The sequence below is a fragment of the Vespa crabro genome, chromosome 19, assembly GCF_910589235.1.
Source record: "Vespa crabro chromosome 19, iyVesCrab1.2, whole genome shotgun sequence".
NCBI lineage: Eukaryota > Metazoa > Arthropoda > Insecta > Hymenoptera > Vespidae > Vespa > Vespa crabro.
Genome location: NC_060973.1, coordinates 2427501 through 2437500, shown reverse-complemented (window position 1 = coordinate 2437500; position 10000 = coordinate 2427501). Strand labels below are relative to the sequence as shown.

Here is a 10000-nt window from a genome sequence, read left to right as displayed (position 1 = left end):
TAAAACTAACAAATATTGAATTTAAATATATCGATTTAAAATATAACTCGTGGCTATTCTGAATACTTTTTAAAAGTTATAACCCATATAAAATCTGTTCAACGTATATAAATGTATACATATATATATATATAATTAATTAAATCTTCAATATCCTTTTTGTCGATTAATAATTATTAAGGATAATTGTCGAAACGATTGAACGAAAGATTAAAAATTCGTGGACATCTTAAAATATTCTCTCTTTATAAAATCTAACATATAGTTACATTTAACTAAATATTTTATTTATTTATTTCTTCTTTTTTTTCATGTATTTTTTCTTTTTTTTTTTTTTTTTTTTTTAATAATTATTCTATAAGTATATTTATTACAATTATCGTATATTTATTTTGAATTAATTATATACCAAATTAATTATATACCATGGGGAAAATAATTATCAAAACTATAAAATTAGTAAAAGGAAAGAAGACTCACTTATGAACTCACATATATGAAGATACACGCACACACATACACACACACACATATATATATATATATATGTATACTCACAGAGAAGAAAACTAGTTCTTAACTATTACGAAACTACTTAAATTCTTTTTCCACGAATGGCTTTGCCGAAGAAAGGTAAACAGTGGCTCTTTTGACCGGGTGGAGAGAAGTCACCAACGAAGAGAAGAATCGTGCTGGACCACGACGAGTACAGCTGTCGTACGAGTGAAAGCATTTTGTAAGAAAAAGAAAATGATAGAGAAAGAGAGAGAGAGAGAGAGAGACAAAGATAGAAAAGGGAAAGACTTTTACGTGTTCCTTTTATTTTCTTCCATAACTATAGTTCCTACTTCCTATACCTTTTCTTTTTTCCTTTCTCTCTCTCTCTCTCTCTCTCTCTCTCGCTCTGTTTTTCTTTCTTTCTTTTTTCCTTTATTTTCCTTTCTTCCTTTTTTCTCTTTTTTTTTTCCATTTATTCTTCTCCTTTCTACGAACCAGCATTCATTGTCCACTAGCGAACTTTCTGAGCTCTCGTGCTTTCGTCTATAAGAGGAACCAGAAGGGAAAGAGAAAGAAGAGGAAGAAGATGGAAGAGCAGGTGAGACAGAGACAGAAAGAATGACAGAGAGAGAGAGAGAGAGAAAGAGAGAGAGAGAGATTGATTGTAAGATCGCCAGAGGCAAGTAGGGCTCGTTCCATTTTTAGTTTAGCCTTTGGGGGAATATGAGCCTTCATTGTACTTAACGATATTTAGATTTTGTGATTTAAATTGTAACGAAGATCTTAATTATCTTTTACAAATTATAATCCTTACTTTTATATATATATATATATATATATATATATATATATATATATATATATATATAGAAAGGAATTCGTATAAATGTTTTTTAAAAAAAAAGGAACGTTCATATTAATTATCCGTATTTTTAAGAAGGAATCATTTTCGAATAATAATTGATTAAAAGTATATAAAGTTTTTAATTGTTTTATATGAAATCACATAAGAATTAATTTAATTAAGAAGTACGAATACTTTGGCACGATAACAATTGGATTAAATCATTTCATTTGATAAAAAAAAAAAAAAAAAAAAAAACAAAAAAGTAACGAAAGTTATATATACAAATTTTATATAGATTTTAATATATTTCTATTTCATTTTGCATTATTATTGATTAAATATAAAATCAAATTGAATTATATTAATTTAAAGAAATTAATTATTATATATATATATATATATAGTTTTATTTAATTAATATATATTTTAATATAATTTAATAAATTAATATAATATTATTTTGATTAATTTTTTTTTTTTTTTTTTTTATACGAAAAGAAAAAAGAAAAAAAAGGAGAAGAAAAGAAATTTCAGATCATTAGCGATAATCTTGTCTTGGTCTTCTTCTTCTTCTTCTTCTTCTTCTTCTTCTTCTTCTTCTTCTTCTAAAGAAATTCTTATGGAACTTATCAACATAATTATAGCTAAAGGCGAAATGGTTCGAGTTTCTTAAAAGATATCGAAACTAAATTCACCAGTAGGAAATAAGACGCCATGGCTTTTATCGAAAAGACCGGCAGACAAAAGTGAGCGATTAAGATAGGAAGATAGTACTTTCCTCTTTTCCATTGTTATGGGGGATATATAAAGGGTTTTACGCGTCGTTTCGTCCAGACTCACTTGAACGTTAGACTAATCTCTAGTTGTACTTCCTAAACGTTTCTCGGACACGTTACAATGGTTTATTCGCGGGATATAACAAGAAGAAAAATTATATTTACATGTGAATTTTTAAAGAAGAACAATAAAGAAAAAAAAAAAAAAAAAAAAAAATAGAAAAATCGATCGATTCGATCATATAACGATTTAATGATAAATTAAATCGAACTAATTAACATATAAAATATAAAAGATTGTTCGATTCAATCGTAAAATATTTAACAATAAATCGTATAAAGGTTAATAAGAAAATAAACGTAACTATATCAAGTTCCTAAGATTTATCAATTATTTCGTAATAATTGAGATGATAGATCGATTATATTATATAAAACAACGATTGCAAATGAATCGATCATGAAATGATCGTCGTTTTTTATTTTATGTTAGTATCTTATATATATATATATTTTTTTTTTTTACCATTTCGAGAAGTAAAAATATGAAAGGTATATGATAAATTAGACGAACATGCGAAAGCGTAAAAATATGGAAAAGTAGTAAAAAGGGATTTAGAAACGAGAATATACGTGTGTACATATATATATATATATATATATATATATATATATATATATATATACATTTTAGATCGAGAAGGATAGAGAATAAAAGATGTGAAAAAGGATCCTTCGAGATCTTAGGATTCTACAGACGGACTATGACGAATGAACTCATAACCCCGCTAAAATATCATGGTATTTTACGTAGAGCTTGTTAAAATCTTGGTTGGCTTGGTAACCGTATAAAAAGAAAATTATTTCTAATATATTAGACGGGGTGTAACATCGTTTATTGCACGCTTACAAGAAACGTAATATTATTTCTTCGTTTATATACCTTTTGTCACGGATATTATATTAATACCGTACACTTATACCGAGATCGTAACGAAGACATATAATGGTAATAATATAATGGTAATAAATAAATAACGAAGACATATAATGGTAATAATATAAACACCAGAGAATAAATGTATCATGAATATTCCAATGAAACAAAAATGAAAGAAAAGAAAAAGGAAAAGAAAAGAAAAGAAAAAAGAAAAGAAAAGAAAAAAAGAGAAATGATTCTTTTTCCTTTTTTTTTTTTGTTCTTTTTTTTTTTCTTTTCTTTTCTTTAATCCTTAAAAATGCATAATTCATTTCACAAGTTTCTTTTTATAAGCGGCGGGATAGGGGGAAGGGGAAAAAAAGAAACAAAAGAAGAAGAAAAAATTATGCCATCGTACATCATCGTAATATTGTTTACGATATTTCAGATAGAAACTTAATTTTTTTTTTACAAATAAAAAGATCCCGTATACGCTCTAATATTCTTAAGCGATTAGAAAGAAAAATCGATTATTTCATTTTCAAGACTTATTAGTGAACTTAATTACTTTTACCGAGAATGTAAGATCACGAGCATAGCTTTTAATTACATTGACATTTAACAATGATAATTAAAAAACTTAGAAACGTCTCGACGAAGATTTTCAATATGATCGTTTAGGAACTTTTTAAGATCCATCCAGTATTACGTGTTATACGTGTATTTAAGGATTAAATCATGAATTTCAATAGATACCATTAAACGTCGGATATTTTACATTGACGAGAAGAATCGTTTGAGACGCGAGATAAAAAAGAAACGAAAGAAGAAGAGAGAAAAAAAAGAAGATGAAAAAAAAAAAACAAGAAGAAGAAGAAGAAGAAGAAGAAGAGAAAAATGAAGGAGAGGAAAGAGGGAAAAGTAAAAAAAAGCTGGAAAAAGGGAAGAAAAGAAAAGAAAAGAAAAAAGAAATAAAAAAGAAAAAAAAACAAAAAAAAAAAGAAAAAAAAAAGAACAGAGAATATAAAATGAAAAGAGATAATCGACAATTCTTTCACTTACGAGCAATCTCAGGATGATCTTAAATCAACTGCTTCCTTCTATAACGAGAAAGGGGTTGAACACTGAGGGATGTGTCTGCGATCGCACGTGAAACGATGATAGAAGTAGAGTGAGAGATCGTTCGGGCACGTAAGACGATAAATCACATGGTTATGGCAGCTTCACTGGAAAGGGAGAGGAAGAGATATATAGAAAGGGATAGACAAAGAGAGAGAGAGAGAGAGAGGGAGAAAGAGGGAGAAAGTTGAAAATATGAGTTTAGAGACGTGTGTCTCTCTATGTATAAGCAACATAACGTAACTAGCTATGCTATAGTAGAGTTTGAGGAAAATTCTTCGTCCGTCGTTAAGCAAATTGATATCGTTCCTGTCGTAAAGTTCACCCTATATATATATATATGTATATATATGTAGGTGTATGTGTTGTATGTGTGTTAATTTAATTATATTAAATATTTTATTACATTCTTTCCACCTATTATTATATAGATATATTCTATATATTTATTAGATTGAAATCAGTCTACTATATATATATATATATATATATATATATATATATATTTTTGTGTGGATGTCTGCATAGATGCAAACATGTTAAATCAATAAAATTTATGTATTTTCTTTTTTTTTTTATTATAAAGACATTTAATCTTACATTATGTTATATTGAAAGAATAAATCTGTATGAATATATATATATATATATATATATATATATGTGTTTGTGTGTGTGTGTGTGTGTGTGTGTAACTTATAAAACGTAAAAGCGCAGCTAACGAATATTACAATGATACGATATGACCTTCAATAAATTTGATGATATATGTATATGTATACATACATACGTTATATACATATATACGTATACGAAATTGGATTATTGATCCCAATTTGTTTTTCTTCGGATAACGTGTGCAAATAATTAAATTTGCGTTGGTACGAAAGAGAACGTGTGAAAGCAAAGATACATAAATCAGACGTACCGCTAAATATTTCAACGATTTCAACGAAATGAATGCAATAATATAATCCAATGTTACACGTTCTTTTTCCACTACTAACGTTTGTATATTATATATAATAAATATATATATATATACACACACACACACACACACATATATATATATATACATTTGTAAATAACGATAATGTTTGAACATCGCGATGCGTAATTGGAATAATAAATATGTTTCAATATCTCCGGCAATGATGAATATTGTACATGAAATTTAATATGAATATATATATATATATATATATATATATATTTTCTTTTTTTATTAGAACTCGATGAATGTTCAATTATTTATTTCGCAAATACCCGTGAAAAACATCGTGTAAAATTTTTAACGAACGTTTTATAACGACTCTACGAATAATTTCTTAATTAAAGATCCGTTCTGTGATGAATAAATCAAAAAAAAAAAAAAAGAAGAAGAAAAAGGAGAAGAAAAGGAGAAAGAAAAGACAAAGAGAAAGAGAAAGAGAGAGAGAGAGAGAGAGAGCCAGAAAAGTTCCAAATATTACGTATGTATATGTATGTACATATATATGTATATATATATATATATATATATATATATATATATATATATATATATATATGTATCGGCCATGATGTAGACGGTTCGATACTGGGCAGCATTGTTTCCGAATTCCGATTATAAGCGAGCCTCGATTCTGACGAGCCATGCGCCTAACGGCAAAGGTCTCTTTGTGAACGTCGACACAGAAAACTGAAGCTTTTTCGTTGTATTTAAGAAGAATTGCGAAAGGACCGATCGATATACGAATATTAACAAAAAGGGACTATATAAAATAAATATATATATATATATATATGTGTGTGCGTGTGTGTGTATGTGTGTGTTACACAATTAATTAAAAAAGATTCGTAAACATTTATTCGCATAAATATTGTTTACTCGATAACGGGATTTGGTAGATAAAAATATTAAAATATAGAGATGAAAGAATTACGATTTGATTGGAAAGTTGAAAGAAATAAAATGAAAATAAAAATTGAAATATTTAAATTTATATTAAAATGTAACTAGTATAAAAAAATTTTTTTATCGTTAACTTTTTATAAATATAATTCGTTGTTTCTGTATTAAAAAGAAGAAAAAAAACAAAAAAAAAAAACAAAACAAAAATGAAAAGAGAAGAAAAGAAAAGAAAAAAAAAGAGAAATTGACGAATTAACGAATTAATAATCTTTGTATAATTGAAATGAAACAATTGTTCAATTCAATTTGAACATTTAATCTCGTTCGACGAATGAAAATGATTACTGTGAACGACGATAGATTCAACAAATTTCATTCATCAATTTTACATACAAAACATTAATATACTAGATTTAATGGACGATTATTTAGATTAACTTTAAAAAGTTCTTAGATGATATAAAGCAAAAAGAAAAAAAAAAAAAAAAATTAATTACTCTTCTTCGATACCTTTATCACTCGACAAATTCCCTTTGATTTTTTTTCCTTCATCCCTTTTTCAAATTGTGATAAAACCGCAATAGTTTCGATTACACAACATTGCATGGCGCTAAGCCATCGAAGGATAATAATCGATAATTAAATAATATCACTTAAGAAAATTTTTGCGAATGAATGATGATTCGTTAAAGACGAATTAAGATCGAAAAGTTTGTATTAACATTAAAATAATAAAAAAATTTTTCTCCTCGACAAAAAATCATAATTTACTTCCTCGATCATATATTATAAATTGATCCGACTTCGTGAATTAAAAGAAAGAAAGAAAGAAAAAGAAAAAAGAAGAAAGAGAGAGGGAGAAAGAGAGAGAGAGAGAGAGAGAGAGAGAGAGAGAAAACCAAAAAAAAACAAAAAAAAGAAAAGAAAAAAAGAAAAAGGCAGTAGACGCGTGGTGATTCGTTAAATGGACGCGAACGTTTCTACTTCTTATCGAAGGATTCGAAGAGAGGATCGAAGAGGAAATTAGAGAAGAGCAGCTTGCGGAGATGGTGCTAAAATTGCTTTCACGATCGTCCGACGTTCCCTCCGCCCCCTCCCACTTTTCTCCTTCTCCTCCTCCTCCTACTCACTTTCCTCTTTCACTTCCCCTTTTCCTCCTTCTCCATTTCCCTTCTTCCACTTCCATCTCTTTGCCTCTCTTCTCTTCCAACTTCGTCGACCCTTTATCGCTCGACCTCCTGCTAGCCGAATACTGGGACTTTAACTAATGGCTACTCTACTTCCAAATAATTCGTAATTCACGACTTCCCTCTCCTATCCCCCCTCTATTTTCCTCTCTCTCTCTCTCTCTCTCTCATTCTATTCTCTCTTTACAAGCTTTGGAATGCAATCTTGAGATTCTGTAAATCAACAAACTTAAGAAACAATCACGATCCTTAAATCTTAAGTATGCCTCCTTAAAGAATACTCAATCGTAATTCAACGTTTAAATATGAAACGAGGAAGCAAATGTTTCTTTTCTTCAACCTTTTCTTTCTTTTCTTTTCTTTTCGTCTTTTTTCCTTTTTTGTTTTTTTTTTTTTTTTTTTTTTTTTTATATGAATCTTCAAACTAATCCATCAGACAAATCTTCAGACAAATCTGATTTAATGAAATATATATATATATATATATATATATTTAGATTATTTATTCAATTTACAATTGTTAGGAGCAAAATAAGGGACGTTACAAAAATACATTAGGGTAAAATTATAAGGGTTAAATAAATACATTAAAAAAAAAAAGGTAATTTTTGAAAGTTAACATTAAGCATTTATAGGTGCACATTCCACATTAACTAACTCCCACCCACCCCTCTACCCCTTCACCGCATTTCCATGAATTTCGCATGGAATATTAAAATTCTTATTACATTTTGCGAGTGGCTGCGATTGTTTTTATTTACTTTTTATTTCTTCATTTTATTCTTTTTCTTTTTCTTCTTCTTCAAAACGCACGTAAAAGGAAAAGAGAAAAGAAAAAAGGGTTACATCGCGAGCGTTGCAATACTCGTAAAAAAAGAATTGTCGTATAATATTGTAAAAAGGAAGAAAAGAAAAAATATTATTTCAATATCCGTAATTACAATCAATTATTTTGTTTTCAATTTAACACAAGTTACGAACGAAGTTACGAAATATTTCTTGAAATATTTATTTAAAATTGTCCTATAAGAAAACTTTTGACGAAAACATTCATACATACATACATGCATACATACATACATACATACATACATACATACATACATACATGCATTCCATATCTTCTTTCTAATCAATAAATTTTAATAATTTGATAATCCATTTAATCAGAAAATTCTCATAGTTCATTGGTAGAAGTAAAAACAGTTCGATTAATCTCAAACTGATCGAGATAAATCTTCGAGAGAAATTTCAATAGAGAAGAGAAGTTAAACGATGATATAATATATGTCTTTTGTGTGTGGGTGCATGTCTGTGTATGTATGCGAGTATGAGAGAGAGAGAGAGAGAGAGAGAGAGAGAGAGAGAGAGAGAGAGAGAGAGAGAGAGAGAGAGAGAGAGAAAGAGAGTGAGTTACGCGAGAATCGTTCGATTATTTTGAAAGTGAACGAACAGAGAGAAAGAGAGAGAAAGAGAGAGAGAGAGAGAGAGAGAGAGAGAGAGAGAGAGATCGATATTGTTCTGACCTCAGCACTCAACACGACACACGACACACGACGAGTGAGTGTGTTCGACTATGTTGAAGTACTACTCTCTGTGTGGTAGCTAGTGGTCACCCCTTTCTCTTCACCCTTGTAACCTTTCACCAATCTCCCCTCTCTCTCTCTCTCTCTCTCTCTCTCTCTTTCTCTTTAGCTGTGTCGACAATCTCATGCATTATGGGTATCCTCGAAAGCCTTCAGGGTCTGCCGGGATATGGAAAGGAGTGAAGCCAACAGACTCGATTCTCTTGTCCCTTTGTGGACGCTACCAGGCACTGTTTGGCCTTTAGCAGCCTGTTTGCCCAACCCCTTCCTATTCTATGTGCCGAGCTTGTCTTACACGCTTCGATTTGGATGACAAGCGAAGAAGACATCCGATAAGTATCGATATCGTTTTTAGGTCGTCGACCTCTATCTATATATTAACTACTTGTCTATGATTATCTCTTTCACTTTTTATATACCATTATATATATATATATATATATATATAAAGAAATATTATATAAGATTACTTAATCTTTAATCACTTCTATGATATTATCTAGAATATATATTTATAGTGTTAATCGAGTTAATGAAGAAACATTTTTTTTTTTAATTCGATTATAACAAGTTATACTAATTACACCAACGACATATGCTTATTTATTTTTATATGAAAGAGAGAATGAGAGAGAGAGAGAGAGAGTTGTTCATTAGATATAAAAATATAATTAACAATATTAATAGCGATTTTATTGATTAGGATTAATTCGATGCTTTGCATCTCTCTCTTTCTTTACGTCTACGTATTATTTAGATTTGTATGGAAGCGTACAATATTACATCTGATATATTCACATATTCAAGGAAATCGATTTTCTTTATTTCTCTTTAACTGAAATCCTTTCGTTTAGAATTACATGTTTTCCGTTTCCTACGATTCGTCCAAGGATTTCTATCTTATTTACTATCGACGAATAAACGACGATCCCGACGAGAGGCAAGAGTTACTTGGTATATATATATATATACATATATATATATATATATATATACGTATGTACGTATATATGTAGGTATGTGTGTGTGTATGTATGTATATACAAGACTACGATGAATTGTCGAGGAAGTGAGGAAAATTCGATCTAGTTCCGAGTTCAAAAGGTCTAGGGAAATACTACGTGGAGAGTCTAGTGATATTCATAATAATTTGGAAAGTTTCTTCGTCTTT

At 29.0% G+C, this 10000-nt stretch overlaps 1 protein-coding gene across 9 annotated transcripts in view; it reads right to left on the bottom strand.

Moving 5' to 3' along the window:
• LOC124430871 (neuroligin-4, Y-linked-like) overlaps nt 1-10000 on the bottom strand; it is a 144388-nt gene that overhangs the window by 52067 nt on the left and 82321 nt on the right. For 2 of the 9 annotated variants that reach the window (XM_046978043.1, XM_046978048.1), the window contains one exon: nt 4103-4266. The exons of the other annotated variants lie outside the window; for them this stretch is intronic. The gene's annotated coding sequence lies outside the window, so the exon portion shown is untranslated. The remainder of the gene's footprint in view (nt 1-4102; nt 4267-10000) is intronic. 9 annotated transcript variants of the gene reach the window in all.